The 20,706-nt window shown below is 32.5% G+C and overlaps 1 pseudogene; it reads right to left on the reverse strand.

The window, feature by feature from the left end:
* Positions 1 to 458: 458 nt before the first annotated feature.
* LOC115292758 lies at positions 459 to 1,318 on the reverse strand (annotated as a pseudogene).
* Between the last annotated feature and the right edge of the window lie 19,388 nt (positions 1,319 to 20,706).

Here is a 20,706-nt window from a genome sequence, read left to right on the forward strand (position 1 = left end):
AAAAGAAGCATAGATTACCCTAAGGCTTATGTCTTTTCAAAAATGTATATTTTATTGTTAAACATACATTGCATGCTGAGCTATAATAAAATCTATCATTATTCTTTACAACTTAACAACTGGGGAAATGCTGTTCACTAAAACTGGAAAGAACTTAGAGAGTGTCTTAGGAAGTAATGTTACATTATGTTTCAGATAAAAGACAGGGTGGGGGTGGGGAGGAACAGTTTTAGAGAGCATTCTGTTGCATAATGTGATTATCCACTGAATCTTTATGTTTCTTTTTAGATTCTTCTGTACAATGGGAGCAAGAGAGGTACAAATTAGAAAATAAGTGTTTTTTTAATCTTTAATTTAAAAACCATTGAAAAATTCTCACAGAATAGTTTTTGTGATGCATAATATTACCTGAAAGGGGGAATCATTATGTTTTTTAAATGCCCTAATTTTTTTTTAAATAGTGAATTACTGAATATTTATTGAGTACTTGCTATAGACCAAGCAGGAGGCATAGAAATAAACTGTCTGGAGTTACTTTTAACTCCTGAGTCCTCATCATTAACAAAACAAAACAAAACAAAACAAAACAACCCATTCTGCTGGTTTACTATCCACTCACTCTTTGATTAATCATCACGTACAGTCTTCTCACGTGTACTTTCAAATATTGCATAATGCCATAGACCATTAAATATTCCAAAGACGGTCTGAAAGACTAGAGGAATCATCGTTGCTTTTACTTCTGTCTGACAATGCAGGAGCCAGTAAAGTAAAACCCTTCCTTTTGGTGGCAATGGAACAGTATGATACTTGACTGCCAGGCATCCAGTTTTAGAAAAAGCCAAAGCAGTGGGATATAAAACACCACATACTATGCCAATCAGTGAACTTCTCAGAACACAATTTTCCTGGCTTATATTGCCCAAATACAAAGCATCTATTACAAGGAACTTATAAGTGACTATAGTAGACAAAAACAGAAGTGTAGTCACAGATGCATAGGTCTTCAAAGCATCATGTTTAACCTTGAAGCAGTGTCTGAAAATGAAGTTTGCCAACATTCCAGAGAAACTAGCTGCTGTCCCAAAGAACACTGTGCCATATACATTTAAAGTCTTTTCTTTTTTAAGACACTCATTTTTTTTTTCTATGATTTCGATGACCATGGGTCTTCTTAATTTTTCACCTCCTAGAGAAAGACTGGGCTGACCATGTGTGTCGTTGCCATTCTGATGTCCTTGGACGCTTCCCCAGCTCTGACCGGCAAAACACCTGCATCCTTCACTTCCACCCCAGCCTCACGCCCGAGCTCCGCCATCTTGGCGGCTCCTTAAATGCCCTAAGTTTTTATTTGCAAATTTTTTTTCAAAATATGTTTGCAAAAGAGATATACAATGGAAATCTGTCAAACTCTTTGTATGTGAAAGTGTGGTTATAAAAGATCATTTCCAAAAGATAAAAGCTTAAAAATGGCTTCATTTAATTTAGGTAAGACAGGATAGGCCATTTAGGTTTTTGGCTTTCTGGCCCATTGTGTTGTTTATCATTGAATAGATGACCTAACATTTGATTTCAGTAACCCAGAAAAACAACTGATTTATTACTTGCAACAGATATCAGTGAAACTGGGTGGGTCCAAGAGGAAAATTGCCTGTTTTCTTCCCCATGAACTTCTCAAGAACTTCTGCTCTTTTAGTTGTACAACAACAACAACAACAACAAAATGACAATAATACACAGAGAGAAATAACAGAATTGTAAATAATAAGGCAAAACTTCATTAAAGAAAAAAGTTTTCAAGCCTAATTAGATAATCAAAAGCTTAAAATTATTAATTTATTCATATGAGACAAAATAGTCACATTTGGATTTATCAATGAAATAATGCAAAAAAATACATAAATCAGAAATTTACCTATCTCACTCCTAATCAGAGACATCCGTGATAGAGAGGGAGCACTGACTACATAATTGTGAGGCCCAATGCAAAATAAAAATGTAATGTCCCTTTTTCATATATGGTTAAGAAATTTAAGACAGCAACAACAGAGCCTTAAACCAAGCACAGAGCTCCTTTAAGTATGTGGCACCGGAGGACTGCACAAGTCACATGCCCATGAAAACCTCTGTCCTGGCAGGGACCTTGAGGGGCCTCAGAGGAGGATCCAATTTGATGATTTTGGGCCATGACAGTCTCAACTGGAGCTCAGTGAACCTCCAAGGTTATTGAATACTGGCTTTCTCAAAAATACCACTAAAATAAATTGTTGATGAAAAAATAAAACTGAGATCATTCTTACCAAGGAATGGGAAAATACTACTTTGAGAGAGTCTTGGTAATATAGAGGGGGGAAGAAAATGAAATTGGAACACTTCTGTGTTTTGGGAGTCAGGTTTAGGATGGTCTTTATCCAGGGTCTTTATTGGGATTGGGTAGTAATTATGATATTTTACTATTTGAAATTATAAGGAATGAGGATTTTGAGGTGAGGATTCTGAAGAGTCTTGGGGACTCAATATTCATTTAATGCAATCAGTTAAAGAGATAAACATTTTATTGTTCTTTTAATAGTTTTTCAGGAAGTTCCTGGATGAACAATGAAGTCATTGTAAGTTTTCTCTTCCTGAACAAGATCCTATATGGTAGAAATATGTTAATGAGGGTAGAAATACAGTGGAATATAGAACAATGTTAATGTTCTATCTACGTAGGTAGTTTTGGTTTTCAAGGATAAAATCTATTTTACAAAAAAAAAGAGTTATTATTAAAGAGCAGTGCCTTTCAATATGGGTTTCAAAATCAACATGGAGGAAAGTATAAAAATGAAAGAGGGGTGCCTGAGTAGCTCCATCTGTTAAGCGTTGGACTCTAGATTTGGGCCCAGGTGATGATCTCAAGATAGGGGGGATCCAGCTCCATATTGGGCTCTGTGCTCACAGTACAGAGCCTGCTTAGGATTCTGTCTCTCTCTTTCTGTGCCCTTCCCCACTCTCAAAAATAAATAAACATTTAAAAAAATGAAAAGGAAACATAATTTCCAAAAGCTAGTCAAAAGAGAGAGAAAGAATGAGAGGGAAGGAGAAAAGAGAAAAAGAGAGAAAGGAGCCAAGAGAATCGCTTGGGAGACATAAGACTATCTTGAACATTTGCCTTGCCCTTGATTTACCTGAGAATAATAATTGCCTGTCCCTTCATTGTAGCAAAATAGCAGTAGTCACCCAGAACCCTAGGTTATATGAAAAGAGCATAGTAACTCTCCTTCAGTGAGGGTTTAATGAACATACACAGACTGGAGTGCCAGGGTGGCTCAGTTGGTTAAGTGTCCGACCTTGGCTTAGGTCATGATCTCATAGGTCGTGGGTTTGAGACTAGCGTGAGCCTCTGAACTGACAGATTGGAGCTTGGAGCCTGCTTCATATTCTGTGTCTCCCTCTATCTCTCTGCAGCCCCCCCCCCTTTATGGGCTCTATCTCTCTCTTTCTCTATCAAAAATAAAGAAACATTAAAAAATACATACATATGCAGACTGATAAGCTAAATTTGGGCTTTTATTCTTCTAACCACTGTCAGCCCCAAATCCCTGTGTTGGTTAGTTTTAATTTTTTAAGATTGCCCCTCCCCATTCTTGTTTTACACTAAGGATTTAAGGGAGAAATCCTGACCAATAAAGTTTATGCCATAATGGCAGTAAGTGAGAGTAATTAACAGTCTCTCCCTGATGACCAAGGCTCTTTCTAGACTTACCAGGATGAAAACAGAATTATGTATTGTTTTGGCCTTTCTCTATTATAAATTGCTACAGAGTAGTTGATATCTCCAGAGAAAATGAACTCGTAATTACCTTAAAACTAAGGCACCAAACTGAATTATGTATGTATATCCCAATGAAACACACACACATGCACATACATACACATATACATATGTTTATACACACACACACCCACACATGCACATATAGGAGCATGTTAGCAACATGAACCAAAAACTATTCAAAGGAAACCTATGAAACTTTTACTTTATAAAACCTATAATGGTTAATAAAAATACTTAAGATGGAACAATTTCACCAAAGATCTAACTAAATGATGCAGGCAGAATGGAAAGATAAAAAAATAGACAATAAGAAAGAAAATCTAAGAGATCAGGTGTATGGAAATATGAGCAAGTGTTGGGATAATAGCAAACACATAAGATGAAAGAGAATTCAAATCAAATAGAAAGAAATATTTGAAAAAATACTGAAGATATCTGATTCGAAATTCAGAATTCTGTTTGAAAGGGTCCATCAAACCCTGGCCTGGATATAATATAGTGAAATTTGGAAATGTCTGATTTAAAAGTATCCATAAAGAAGGTTACCTTAATAATAAATGTAGAGTAGATTTTCTTGACAAAAGCACTATACTCAAGAAGATAATGAAGTATCAAAATTTAGTTAATGGCAGAAAATTATTTTTAACATAGAATATTTATATCCAAACAAATTTGTATTCAAATATGAATTATAAATATATTTTTACACATGTAAGCCCTCATTACTCATAATAAAAACAATTATAGCTAAAATATTATGATAATAAAAATAAATATATAATCTATTACAAAAGATTTTGGAAGTAAAAATAATACAATATGTGAACATTCATAACAAAAGGCAGACTAAAGTAAAGGAAAAGAAAAAATGAGTATATGGATAAAACTCAAAGCTAAAATTTAGGTATTTTCTAAATAACGGGGAGAGGGAATTAAATACAAAAATACATGAGTACATATTTTTTATAAAGGGAGTAAATAATAATTTAAAAACCCATATGGGGAAATAAATACAAATATATAGAGAGAGTAGAGGGAACACCATAAGAACAAAATATATCATACCAGTTCCTCATATAGCTCTAGTCCTAATAGATGCATGTGGATTAAACATACCAACTAAAAGACTCTCTCATAGTAGTTAAAAACAATACATAGTTTTATGTTGTCTACAGGAGATCTTAAAATACACACACACAGTGAGTCTGAAAATAGACTGATGGAATAAAATATACTAGGCAATTATGAACCAAAAATTTTTGAGGCATTAAGTTTAATATCTTAAAAATAGAATTATAGTTCAAATTTTTATAAGGGACAAAATAATATATGCATATTATATATATAAGTAGAAGCTATATTCTTTATTATTAAATATGTACAGTCTAAGACATCTTAAAATGTATCAAATGATAAAGGCTAGAAATACAGAGAGAAATAATAAATCAGCCACTGCAATTAGTAATTTTAATACACCATCCCTAGAAACTGTTTGAGGACAAAACACAGATAAAATCCTAAAACGATATTAGTCATTAGACTGATTTATAAGATATACTTAGATTTCAATACAAAACTATGTATTTCAGTACACATTCTTTCCAAGTACACATGAAATCTTACAGAAATAAACTCTGTATTAGGCCAAACATTAAACCTCAACACGTGCCAAAGGATTGATGTTTTATATTTGACTTTCTAGGAAAATAATGTTATAAGGTTAAAATAACAGCAAAGTTATAGCCTATAACACTTAAGTGCGTATTAAAAAGAAGTATCTGTAGATTAAAAGGAATTTCCCTTTTAAATAAAAATAATACATTTACCATTTTACACTTGGACAAAAACCTAGAAATTTTTCAGAAAATCAATGTGTGAGTCATTATGAGGGATATGAAAAACAACTATAACAATAAATTACTCATATTAGAAAACATTTTGTTTATAGTTGTAATCTTTGAAAATAAAAGTTTAAGATTTTTTTCTTTTTTAAACACTTTATATTTTTCTTTTCTTTTAAAGAACTAAGGTAAAAATCTGGAATCAATCTCGGTGTCCTTGAAGGTTATGAGGAGGTTCTAAAATATAAACATTTTTCAGCATACACTTGTTGATCCCCACATACTTCTCAAGCTAATCGAAGAATAAAATTTTTCTATTACCCCACCATGCTGATGACAGTATAGAAGTCAGACAGGTGGAGACTGAACCAGGAGCGAGAGTTCTAAGTAAATGGCATAAACTGAAACAGTTGTCATAACGCAAAAAAAGGAGGTTCAAGTTGTCCGTGTGATGTGATCTTTGTAGTTATCAATTCCAGGTAGCTTATGGTTAGAGCTTCAGAGAACTCAGATACTAATACATATTACCTAATACTAGTCAGTACGACCTGAGGGAAGAGGTGAACAGCTGGGCATGCAAGAATTTGAGTTGTAGGAGTGGGGCCTGCTTGACATTCTCTCTCCCTCCCTCTCTGCCCCTCTCTTGCTCTCTCTTTTTCAAAACAAATAAATAAGCTTAAAAGATAAATAAGAATAAATGTACCCAAACTCATATATCCAAAAAGATACTTTTTCTCCTTGCCTGAAAATATAAACCCTGAGAGGATTATAAACTTAACTAATGTATATTCTCTTTACAAGAAAAAAAATGGAGATTGACATGTACATACCAATGATTCTCTGAGTTTTACATGCTGTGATTGGTCAGTTGGGTGTTAATAGGAGTTTTTTTTATATAACACACTGTTTTGGACACTTAACAGAGGTAAGATAAACCCCTCCCTCAAAATTTGGTTGAGAACATTACTAAGGATTTAACACTTGCACCAAGAAAGTATAAAAAGTTCTATATACATAACGAGGCTTTCTATGGAGAGGTAAAATGAGTTTGGAGTTTACAGTCGTTCTGGGGTAGAGCCAAGGGTGAGGATTTCTGTGCAGAAGAGCCAAGGGTTTTTATAATTTGAACCTCTTGCCAGTGCCAAAGGAGGGTGCTCCCAGGCCTCCCCAGATATGGGACAGAAGAGAAAGGAGTAATAGTAGGGCTTGAAATCTGTGAGTCAACAGACATCCAATATGGAGTAGAATTCATTACGTTCCCTCTGTTTAATTACAAAAGTTTTCACATAAACAAGTCAAATGGATTTCTTGAATCTTTTATATGTAATATCATTTGAAAATGTCTATAATGATAATAGTTACTGTTTTTCCCAAATACATACAGCTAAGTATGTTTTCTTCACATTTTCAAAGTGCTAGTGCATTATAAATGCAAAAAGGATTAAGCTCAATATTCTCCTGATGTAAGTTAAGAACGTAAAACTTAATTTCTGACAAGCCTCGCGACCTAAGCTGTAGCTTCTCATCTCTAATTTGGAAGTCGTCTTTGCCAGTACTCCCCCACATTATGTTGAGCTCCAAATACATGTGAAGCCATTTAAAAAACATAATGTGTGGTATAAAAGAAAGTTCACTGTAGGTGTTCAGTTCTAGTGTTTCCCCAAAAAAACAAGATCTCAAAACCTAGCTACTCTTATACATGAATCAACATTTAAGATAACAATAATTGTGTGGGATCATGGGCTATTCATGATTGGATATTCTAACACTCAAAGGAAAAAGTTTTGTAACTTGAAATAGTCGGAAGATTGTTACTAATTCCAAGTTGAATCATAACAATTTTTATACGATTTAAATATATAGTTGAGCAAAGGGAAGACATGCTCCCTGGGAAGATACTATCCAACATGCTCTGGTTATTATTCAGAAGGTGCTGCTTGTGTGGGTTAAGTTACATCCTAAGAAAAGTAACCTCTGATAAGACTGCAATACTCACCTAATGAGCCTGTTTTTATTTGTTCAACTTTGTCCATATACTTAAGTAAATAATGTATTTTTCTGAATTAATATTCAGAAATATTACGTGTGAATCTGTAAAAGATAAATGACAATAACTCTCAACAGGTGTTAAGATAATATATCGTTCCACTGCACGAAGTGCTTATTTGGAAATGCTAATACTTAAGAAGAATGACTTCAGCTATTCTGAAGGTTAAAACGTTCTCATTCATAATGTTCTCTATAATTTATTTATGTGTTTATTTAGTTTGAGGAGAATCTATTAACAGCCCATCTTACGAAATAATTCATTTCCATAACACACTTTTACTTAAATACAGAATTTGAATAATTATTATTTGAAAAGCTTAAAATGTTATTATCTGAATTTTACTTACAGTACATGGTTATGGTACACAATAAATGCTATTGTAAATGTCCTTTGCATTTAAACATTCAGTAAAAATATCTGCTCAACTGCTTAAATTACAAGTATAAATAGTGTTCCAATATCCATATGTTTATACACTGTGTAGTCAGTACATATACTTAAAGCAACTGAATTGTTCCTGCTAAGCATTTCTCCTTATTTTTGAAATTGATTTTCTTTGCAAAGGAAAAATGTAAAGCTCACTTGGAGAAAATCTATGCCTTGGGGGCATTTTATAATGAATGACTTGGCTTTTTTTTTTTTTTAAATGCTTGTACTATTTTGAGAAATGGATATGCAGTAGGATGGTTACCAGCAGTTTGCTTTGTTGTAATTTCTGAAAAGCAGCTTGCTCTGTTTCAGGGAATAACTGATTTTTAAAATAGTACTCTCTTAGCTATGGACTTATTTTATATCATTTTTTATTGCTTTTAAAAAGACAGATGTTTAATCACCTATTGCAGCAGTATGCACACTTAAATTACATAAAAGTATATTTTCATTTTAAAATGTTCATTTTTTTAATTAAGAGAAAAATAAAATATTAATGATGAATATCTTTAGCACTGATTAAGATATTAGAGTCAAGTATTCTCAGTTGAAATGTTCTATAAATAAGGTAAATAAGCACATGCGAAGCTGGTTCATAATTCCATAATAAATTTGGCATTAATACAATGTGAGAGGACTTGAAATTTAGTAATTCTTAAAAACTAAAGAATATTGTCCTATTAAATCATGAACATATTTTAAAGGAAAAAGGTTAAATAGAAATAATTTTTTTAAAATCACTTGAGTTAAAAGTTCATGTTTCTTTTTACACTGTTTTTAATGTTATTCAGAAGTCTCATATGAAAATAATAAAATAATGTTCTGGCATTTCCAAGAGAGAAATAATGTCTTCTATGTGTGTACACAATTAATCATTAAGAATACAGAAAGTTACACAAAACCTAGAGGAAAGTCTAGTTAAAAATCCAGATGGGTTGTATATTAAACAAAAATATTGTACACATCTTTAGGGCATGCAGATTATGGTCTACATGGCTACAAATATCATGTTATTTTTCCTTAGCCATTATCATTCTACAAATATATGCATATATGTTTCATATGCAAAAATATATTTGTGTTAATTTTTATTCAAAAATAAACATATTTATGATAATTTCCCAGACTCCCTATCAGTTACTGAAAACTAGATTTCACTAATGATTCTTTCGGCCATTACTGCTTCCTTTTTTCTCCTGTCATTCTTGTTTGGTTGTTTTTCTATGCTTCCCCATTCATTTTTCATTCTATAATTGGTTTGTTCCATAGGTAAATCATCATTTCTGTTGTGTTTTCACCTAGCCATATACCAAAATACAGGAATGAGATCTAAAAACTATTTATAAGAGAAAAGTTTGTTTAATAAATTAAATGCATGTCCATAAAAATCACCAACTCATAGAATTAAAGTAATTCCCTCAATGTCATCTCTCTTTTTCTGAAGACTCCTGCACAAGTTGGTAATTTCATTTAACTAATTTTCTATACTAGTTTTCATCTATAATAGAGTCTTAGAAAAATGTATTATTTTTTCATCTTTATGAATATATTTCTCTTATCATGATTTCTGTGGGGTTAGAGAAGTTGCTGTTTTAGGTCAAGTTATCCTAGTACAAATAAAAACATTCTTATTCATAACGTTCTCTATGATTTATTTATGCATTTATTTGGTTTATTTATTTTGAGAGACACAGAGACCATATGGGTGTGGGAGGATCAGAGAAAGAGGGAGAGAGAGAATCTCTCTGTTTTTGATTCCATTAGCTAATATCCATATGATATCAGGTACCAAAAACAGAGAGTTTATGGTAGTCCAACTAAATCTTTATGCGGATAAGGAGAATGTTAGATTAAATGATTTACCTACTTTGTTTTAAAATCTACATTAACTTCTAACTACATGGATAACTTTAGAAAACAAATGACTAAAGCATAAAATTGCATTTACTTTCATGAATATTTAGAAAAAACATGTGAACATTAGGTTGCATTTTCATCAAATTTGGGTCTCTGACAGACATTTAATGAAGAATTATTAATATCCTACAAAATATTTAATTCTGAACATTGTTCCAATTTTCTTAAAGATGTTAAATTGTTTTTTTATTATCTTCTTGTATATACAATCCATGCTGGTTTATATAGAAGATTAAAAGAAGATTTTATATGTCTCTAGGGACTTACAGTTATTAAAGCATTTTAATTATATAGTATTATATATTATCTTTCCCACTCCACAGGGTGGGAAATACTTTAAAATATACTCTAAATAGTATAAAATCTATCTCCAAAACAGGAAATAATAATTGATGTCTCTCTTGTAATCCACCATTCTCACTCCGATGCATTGTGCACATAAATAATTTAGAAAATATATTTTATTTGTGATTTTTGGAACATGGATATCTTATTTTTATAAATATTTCCTGGAAATAAAAACTTCCACTTTTGCTTCAGGTAGTTTTCAGTCACCTTTATTTATCACTGTAAATTTTCCACACTAAGAAGATCCGCATGTAAATTAACAGAATGTAGAACCAAAACTTAATCCTCTTTAAAATACGAGAACATGGGACGATTTGGGAAAATGGTGGTGTTGGAAGTGTCCAGAACCTGTTTCCTCACCTAGACAAAAACTGCACTGAAGGAATCTGTGTTTTGTAAACATGTGGGACCTCTGGAACGCACTGAAGGTTTGCATCTTCCAGAGAAAGACTTAGGTGGTATACTGTGGTCAATTTTCTTTTATTATTTTTTTATTTTTATTATTTTAATATTTGTATTTATTTTGAGAGAGAGAGAGCATGAGTGGGGGAGGGACAGAAAGAGAGGGAGACACAGAATCCAAAGCAGGCTACCGGCTCTGAGCATCCAGCACAGAGCCCTACAATGGGGTTAGAATTCAGGACCTGAACCAAAGTTGGAAGGTTAAGCAATTGAGCCACCCAGGAGCACCCATTTTGGTCAATTTGTAAATTTCAGTTTAATTTAGCACAGTAGTGGCTACCTTCCTCCAACCCCCAGCCCAGTGGCCAACAGGTGTGCATGTATTTCTGGAGTACCCAGCACATAGGTTGGCTTCAGGAAGCCAGAGTGGGTAAAAAGGATCTTGTCCTCCAAATATCGGGAGACTGTGCTCTGCTCATCAATTGCTGTTTCTGGTCATAGAAATGCAGACTAGGGCTGGTGGCCATTTCTGCTATGCTTCTGTAGTTCTGGTAAGTCCCTTCTCTTTTGGTTAAAATCACTTGCAGGGGATTTAAAGAGCCAGTGGCCTTGTCTTCCCTTTTATTTAGCTCCTTTCCCCCATTCTGGGAGGCAGAAATTAAAGGCTTGACTATTAAAAAATGACTGCATCCATGAGTAAAATTAGAAGGTGAACTATGATGTCCAGGAAAAGACTCAGGAAAGACCTGAAAAAACTTTAAATTTATGCCTCAAGCTGATTCTCAGCTCAGAGATGGCCTGTAAGAATCAAAAAACAAAAATACCAAATTGTGAGTTTGAGCCCTGCATTGAGCTTGTTACTTTCAGCACAGAGCATGCTTCAGATCCTCTGTCTCCCTCTTCCTCTCCCTCTCTCTCAAAAATGAACATTAAAAACATTTTTAAATGTTGGAAAAATAAAAAGAACAAATGATGGGGAAGGCAGAGAATCTAATTTGCGGAGTTACCACATATTAGATTCAAATGTCCATTTTTCAACATCAACAACAACAAAAACAAAAATCACAAGGAAATAGGGAAAGAACAAGACAAACCAAAAAAAAAAAAAAAAAGAAACAGGAAACTATGTCATTTTCAAAGGAAAAAAAAGAAATTGTCATTGAAAAAAATCTGATGGCAGGTTTATTAAATAAAGACTTAAAATAAGGTCTTAAATATGCTCAAAGAACTAAAGTAAGATATGAAAAAAGTCAAGAAAATTAGTATAAATAAATTGGAAATATCAAGAGGTAACCCCTCCCTCCAAAAAGAGTCCAGCGTTGAAATATACAGTAACTGCAACGAAAAACTCACTAAAATAATTCAAAGGTAAATTTGAGCAGGCAGAAGAATCAGTGAACTTAAAGATAGGGTAATGGAAATGATCAAGTTTGAGGAACAGAAAAACAAGATTGAAGAAAGGCAAATAGAACCTAAGGTACCTGCAAAAACTACAGACACTGTTTTTTTGAACCTTCATAAAGGCAGAGTTCTCCATGGTTTAGCACTCTCTTTCTCCACCTTCAATCTCTCTGTGTGGTCCTAGGACATGTCATGTACCCTCCAGGGCTTGTGATTAATAAACCTTGTTTCTTCAAAGTTGTTGGATGGTTGTTGCTGTGGTGCATCTTGCAATCATTAAGAGCCACAAAGGTCTGTCCATCCACAGAATTGGCTCTGGTTGAGGAAATGTCTGTGGGGGCTGGTCCCAAGCAGTATGGGCCCTGGTAAGCATCTGTCATTCTTAGCTAATACTATTGCTATGGATAGGTTGAGACCAACACAGAACCCCTGGAGATTTTCAAGCATAGATATGCATGATTCCTCAGACCCCAGTGCAGGAAAAAATGTGGGGACGTGCAAATTTAATGTCATAATATGAGTCTAATGTTACAAATTACATATGAACTGATATAACAATTTAAAATGGACTACAATGAGTTACTGTAAACTCGAGTGACAACCAATGAAAAAGAACTATAACTAGTAACTAAATTAAGAGGTAGAAATGGAAAACCAAAAACTGCTCAGTTGAGTAGTTGAGCAAAAACTACTCAACCCATCCAAAAGAGGGAATGAAGAAATAAGGAACATAGAAGAGAATAAATAGAAAATAATCAAAAGTTGATATTTTAAAACTCAACCATATTAAGTATTACTTTATTGATTATTGAATTAAATTAAATTGATAAACCAATTAAAATGTGGAAATTTTCTTGGTGGATAAAAAGGCAAAATAACCATATTTTGTATACAAGGTGGTTGATAATGTTATTCAATTTTTCTATTAAGCATTAAGATATACTTTTATGACTGTTTCAACTAATTATTGAGAAAGGAATGATTTAGTCACCAAGTATAATTTTAAATATGTCTTATTTTCCTTTTGTGTCAGTTTTGCTTCCTATATTTTGAATATATGCTCTTAAGTGTGTACATATGCACATATACACACTTATATAATTGTTTCTTCTTTATGAATGCATGTTTTGTCATTGTATTTTCCCAAATATTATTTTACATAATTTTAATTAATCCCTTTCAGTTTTCTTACCATTATCATTTAGTATTTGTAATTTTTCCATCTCTCCACTCATTTATCTGACTTGTTATAAGTCTGTTTGTTAAAATTTATATTTTTGATCAGCTCTACTGTTTAGAGATATTTCATTTGAGTCTTTTTTTAACTTTCATTTTTTTTCAATAAAATTATTAGTGGAATGCAATATCCCAAGACAAGACTAATGGCTTCAACGTGTAAAAAAAAACTTTTATACATAATGAAAATATTAAAAACTGACATTCAATGGAAATGCATAATTTCTTTAAACACACACACATACACATATATATACACACACTATAAATTGTAGGAAAGGAAGAACCTTGTTAGTATTAAAATATACAAATCAAACAATAATTAGATGATATCCTTTCGCTATTTGACTTTAAAGAATAAATATTGACTAACAACAGTACTCCAAGGAAATGAGAAGGTTTTTACATTTGGCTATGCTGATACCATAATTCTAGAGCACTAATTGGCAATATAAACCAAAAAAATCTAAAAGTGAACAGGCCCTTTATATCAATAATACCCATTTTATAAATATAAAAAAATTAAGAAGGCTCTGAGCAACGGTTGACCACAGGAAAACATCTGATCAACTTATGGTATCTTACAAAATGGTATGTATTTAGTCTGCAAAATACTGTTAGTATAATTCTTAAATGAAATAACTTACAGTCACCATTATAAAAGTAGAATAGTAATGTTCTATAACAGCTTATCCAGGAGATTCTAATTTAAAAATATTTTTATTCTAATATATTTATATGACTAGAAATAATATGCAGGTAAAAATAAAAACATTAAGATAATTTTTTGGTTATTGCTGGGGTTAAAATCCATTTTAATTTTCATTATTTGTTTACTAATGTGTTCTATTCTTTCTACCTAAATAATAGCTATTTAAATTAGTTGAGCAAATAGATTGTTTTAAAATAATTAACAGAAGATAATGTTTGCATGTCATAGTACAACTCATACAGTATTATTAGCTTAATTATTTTATTTGAATCAGCTGAAGCATACACAAAAGGCCAAAATTTAAATAAATTGAGAAACCTTAAAAATATTTCCAATGAATTGCAAGTTTGTTTACAATCCTGCCAGATGTAACAGACAAGTTCTTGTTAATACCTTAACAATATTCTTTTATCTATTCTTACAAGCCACTGACCTAAATAGGTTAGTATAATTTTTACGCTTTTAATATTGATAGCTTTGGTTTTACAATATGGTTTCATACTCTTCTTGATATGAGCTCTTAAATATTATAGCTTAGTTCAGTCTTTATTCCTTTTGTACAATGAACCCTTCTACAAGGCTATAGAAATGCTAAGGAATATAAGCATTTGCTGTTCTGCTTTTGACCTATTATAAGGATTAGGAGAGACAAAGCTAAAATGGGAGACAAAGCTAAAAGAAAGTTTCTTATATGATTTTGATCATTATAGCTTATGTCAAGCCAAATTCCAGGGAGATATTTAGAGATGGATAGTATGTGACTGACTGTTACTCTTTAGATCACTGAATCTTGCATACTAAGGTGTCGTATATTTGTGGATAAAATTAAAAATATATATATATCATATGTATTATTTATATATGATATATGCACATAAATTCATGATAAAAATCAAACAATTTGAAAAGACTAATAAATAATTCTCAAATCCTTTGATTCAGAAGTTCTCTTTACCAATAAATTCTGTATATATTTAATGAATAAGTCAAATATATGGTAACACTTTCCATTTTCTTACACAATTTTTCAGATTAAGTGTACTGCAAATTATGTTCTAACTAGGAAAAAAGCCTCAGGATCATAAAACTCACTGCTAGCCTGTTAATATACTCAAAAAAGAAGGCCAGGTTGAATTTCTCCTGTATGAAATTTTGAAAATACAGCAGTATGGCTTTAGCAAAGGATGTCAAAAGCTTAATATTATGATACAAAGTATTAGGAAAGTCATAGTCCTTTCTAAATAAAATGACTTGAGAAACTAAGACATCTTTTATACATATAAAAGAGGATAACAGTTCAATTTTAAGACAAAAATAAAGTATTTTAATGAAAGTGGCACACATAAACTTTTTATAAAAATGATAATAGGAATTGTGATCATGGTAGGGACCTCAATTACCTAAAATATATACATTAAATAATTGGGATAATGGCAATAAAATTTGGTATGTTTCCTCTTTAAATTCTATGCACATTCTTTAATAATTTTTTGTCAGAACCATTTAATTTTCCAAATCAGGCCAAATGTAACTTCCTATATTAGTGTATTTTGCCACTGTCCATCTATATCCTACTTGAATTTAATAATTTAGAATTGTTTTTCAAAAAATACTATAATTTATGTGGGCTTATTTAAAAAATCATATCATTTGGCATCTTGAGTAACAACCACATACATATTATTAGGGATCAAATCGTCAATGTGATATAACCTGGAAAATGGTTTACAGTTGCCATTAATTTCTTGAGATATTCAAATTGTTTAACTAGGTATTTACCACTTTGGTATTCAAAACTTGAGATATTCAAATTGTTTAACTAGGTATTTACCACTTTGGTATTCTGACACTAGTGAAAACTTTACTATATATATCTATAGTTTAATTTATGTTCTCATCACTGATTGCTTGGATGTTCACCATAAAACTCCCTCTTTTCCTTCCACCCCAACAGATGCTATTACTTTGAGATTTAGATATAGCTGATAAAAATGTGGGCATCTGAAACAGGGTGACCCACTTCTGGTTTCTACTTCAACATATAAACAGCTTGAAAGTTGTCACTCCCAAACTTATAATAAGCAAAAGGCTAAACAAATTAAAATTCAATTCTTCTTAAATCCACCAGAGAATTGAGGTGACAGGGCAAACTGATGCTCTGAAAACTGGGGGAAAAAATCAAATACAGAGAATCACAGCATACCTAGAATAGAAACCCCTAGGGTCAGTAGTGGTAAGAAAGCTCAAACAGTAATTGACTGATATGTAGAGGCTGAGCCCTGACTAGACAAAGAGTTAAAATCTCTCCTGGAGGAACAGGCATTCAGTTGCTTCCACAGTTTCATGGGTTTTATATCTAAGAGCCCATCAGCTTCTTATTTTCATCACTAGAGAAAAATTGCCTCTTGCTTTTAGTAGGGAGAGAGGAAAAGTAACCATATTGATGTATGCCCAGAACATTCTCTTCTCAGTAGCAAAGTCCTGCCCTCAGGGGAAGCTGCTTTACCAGAATCTAAAATACTGTAGAGAAAGTGAAATTATATAATCTGAGCCTTTCTACCTTCTCTGTCCTGCATATGGAGAAGCAAAAATGGTAAAGAACTCTTCTGAAGATCACAGCCCAGGGACTCTTGCCTACTAAAAAGTAAGATTTAATCATGTGGTTATAGAATACTTCTTCTCTCCAATACTTTAACACCTTATCAACAGTACTCCAACAAAATGATGTTTTACAACTGAGAGAGCTGTTAGAAACAGACTTTATTTAAGATGTTTCTAATGAGACCCAAAGGCAATAGTGGAGCTATAAATAAAGACATTAGAGGAAGCGGAGGCCTCTGACATCTACAGCTATAGCAAACATTAAACACAGCCCAACTCAATGTAAATATTTTTATTATTTTTAAAGAATATGAAACCTCACATTAAAGGGCTATTTATCTCCTTTCTGTTAACCAATATCATGTCTAGCTTTCAACAAATATTACAAGGTATGGTAACATTCAAAAAAAACACAGTCAAAAGAGACAAAGCAAGCATTAGAAACATACCAATATGTGACAGAAATTTTGAAGTTATCATACTTGGAATTTAAAATAACTGATAATATGCTATAGTCTATAGTGGAAACTGTGGATGACATTCAAGAACAGATGTGCAGTAGAAGCAAACTCTGAGAATAAATCAAAAGGGAATGCGAGGAATCATACACTAAAAAAAGTGATTCCTTCGGCTGCTCAGTAGACAGGACACAAATGTTGAAAGAATTAGAGAGTTTGAAGATATGTCAATAAAAACTTCCCAAACTGAAAGGCAAAACTAAAAATAAAAATGAAAAATAAGTATGGAATATTCAGGAAGTGCGAGCGAATTATAAAAAGTGTAACATACACGGAATACATTTATATTCTCTTTAAAAATCATGCAAGCAAAAAAGAGAGTGCAGTAAACTAAAGTGTTGAAGGAAGAAAACTCAACAGTCCTCTTTAGGATTTTTTATGCAGTGTAATTATTCTTCAAAAGTAAAGCAGAAAATATTTTCCCAGACAAATAAAAAGAAATGATCATTTTGATATCAGCAGACGAGCCTTGAAAGAAATCTTAAAAGAAGTGCTTTATAGAAAAGGAAAATAACATGTCAGAAACTCAGATCAACCTAAAAATGGAAAGCATTAGAGAAAAAATAAATAAAAGTAAGATATATTTAAAAATTTTTCTTCCAAATTGCTCAAATAGATGACAATCAAAATGATAAAACAACAACATATCAGGTGATTGATTATAACTTACAGATCAGTGAAATGAATGACATCCAGTGAGTAAGATGTGGAAACATTCAAGTAGAAGTTAAGTGTGTTTAGATTACTTAGAGGCATGTATTGCAATATTTAAGGCAATAATTAAGAATATACTAAAAACATAATTAATATGCTAACAGAGTAGAGAAAATAAAATCATATAAAATAGTTAAAATGAGAAAAGGCAAAAAAGCAAAAAAAAAAAAAAAAGAGAGAGAGAACAAATTCAATGGATAGAAAACAGTTACAAACATGGTAGGTAGTAAGCCAAAAAATCTACGATCACTTTAAAAGTAAATGGTCTAAGTCACCAATTAAAAAATAAACAAACAAAAAACAGTGGACAAAAAAGACCCAACTGTATGTCCTCTATAGGCCATGTGCTTTTTCTTCTTAAGTTTTTATTTAAATTATAGTTAACATACAGTGTGATATTAGTTTCAGGTACACATTATAGTGATTTAACAATTCCATGAAACACTTTGCACTCATCACAACAAGGAAATTCTTTAATCCTCATCACCTATTTAATTCATTCCCACATACCTCCCCTCTAGTAACCATCAGTTTGTTCTCTATAGTTAAGAATATAGGAGACCCACTTTAAATATAGACACAGACACATTAAAAATAAAAGAATGGACAAACATATGCCATTCTAACATTAACCATAAGAAATTTGAAGCTAGCTATATTAATTTTAGACAAAGCAGGGAGACTTCAGAAAAGCAAAAATTATAAGGGATAAAGAGAAATACTACATAATCACAAAGGATCAATTTTGCAAGACATATTAATCTTAGTGTGCTTGTACCTAATAACAGAGCATAAGGACAATGAGGCAAAAAATGAAAGAACTGTGTTGTGTTATAAACTGTGCCCCTCACCAAACTCATATTTTGATGCCCTAACCCCCAGGACGTTAGAATGTAACCTTGAAAATAAGGTTTTCAAAGATGTCATTGCTACATTATAATGAAGTCATTAGTGTGGGTCCTAATCCGATAGAACTGGTGGCCTTATAAGAGGAAATTAGGACACAGACACACACAGAGGAAAGACCACATAAAGACACAGGGAGGAGACAGCCATCCGCAAGCCAAAGTTATAGACCACAGAAAATCAAACAACAATACAAACAAAAAACAAGACTGCCAATGCTTTGATCCCAGATTTTTAGCCTCCAGGATTGTGAGAGAATAGATTTCTGTTGTTTAAGCCACTCAGTCTATGGTACTTTATTATGGTGGCCCTAGCATACTAAAGCAAACTGCAAGGAGAAATAGTTAAATCCACTATTATAGTTGGGGATTTTGACAGCCCTCTTTCAGTAATTGACAGATTCAGCAGGCAAAAAAATCAGTCAGGATAGAGTTGAACTGAACAGCACCATCAATCAACTGGACCTAATTGACATTTATAGAATATTTCATCCAACAACAGCAGAACACACATTATTCTCAAGTTCATGTGAAACATTCACGAGGATAAACCACATTCTGGCCTTCAAATACATCTTAACAAATTAAAAAAGAAAGAAAGAAAGAAAGACAGACACAGACAAGACAGACAGACAGACAGACAGAAAGACAGAAACCATACAAAGAATATTTTCAGAACACAGTGGAATTAAACTAGAAATCACCAGCAGAAAGATACCTGGAAAATCCTAAAATATTTGGAGAATAAGCAATACAATTCTAAATAACAAATGGACAAAAGAAGTCTTAAGAGAAACAGAAACTAAGAAATAGCCCTAAATCCAGACCATCAGTTTTATCAAGTATGGCATGCTTGAATTAGTGGATTCTCAGTTTCCATAATTAAAGAATAAAAATGACATCTTTCCTTAGGTTAGTAGAGAGAATCAGTGATAATAAAACTACTTAAAGTTTGAATTGTTTTTAGGAAGCCAATCAATAGTGGGTTTTTTTTATTAATGTAGCACCTTAAACACATTATTTACTTACTCTTTTACAGAACTGAGAAGGTGGTCATGAGAACCACCAATTTGTGGACAAGTCAGACAAAAGTCTGGGTACTCTGGAGACTACTATTTGTGATAGTTATCAAGTAGGAGCCAATCTTGTAGACCTGAGCACTTAATTTGTGAGGTCTGTGCCAATGTTGCATAGTTAGTGCCATGACTGAATTGTAGGACACTCAGTTGATGTCTGGAGAGTTAGAGCTTTGTTTGGTATGGCAAATTGTCAGCATTTGGTGTCAGAAGTGTTCTCAGAGTATGGAAGAAAACAGACACAGATGTTTTTACTTTTAGTAACAGTGTTTGGCAATAATAGGCACTCAATAAACGCTAAAAGGATGTTGAATAAATAAATTCAAAATATTATTTCCTGCATCAGAAGTTTCAGTAAAATATTGGGTTTTTTTTTAATGTTTTTAATTTATTTTTGAGAGACAGAGAGAGACAGCATGAGCAGGGGAGGGTCAGAGAGAGAGAGGGAGATACAGAATCAGAAGCAGGCTCCAGGCTCTGAGCTAGCTGTCAGCACAGAGGCCTACATGGGGCTTGAACCCACAATCCGTGAGATCATGACCTGAGCCAAAGCTGGCTGCTTAACCGACTGAGCCATCCAGACACCCCACAGTAAAATATTTTGAAAAAAAAATACTGAGTATCATAATACAATGGAAGAAAATCATTATCCAATATACCAACATAATAAATGCTGTGCTACCTTCATCTGATTTATGCCTTCATGCCTTATTTTAAGCACTGGAAGATAGAGCAGTGA

This window comes from Suricata suricatta, chromosome 5 (genome assembly GCF_006229205.1).
Source record: "Suricata suricatta isolate VVHF042 chromosome 5, meerkat_22Aug2017_6uvM2_HiC, whole genome shotgun sequence".
Lineage (NCBI taxonomy): Eukaryota > Metazoa > Chordata > Mammalia > Carnivora > Herpestidae > Suricata > Suricata suricatta.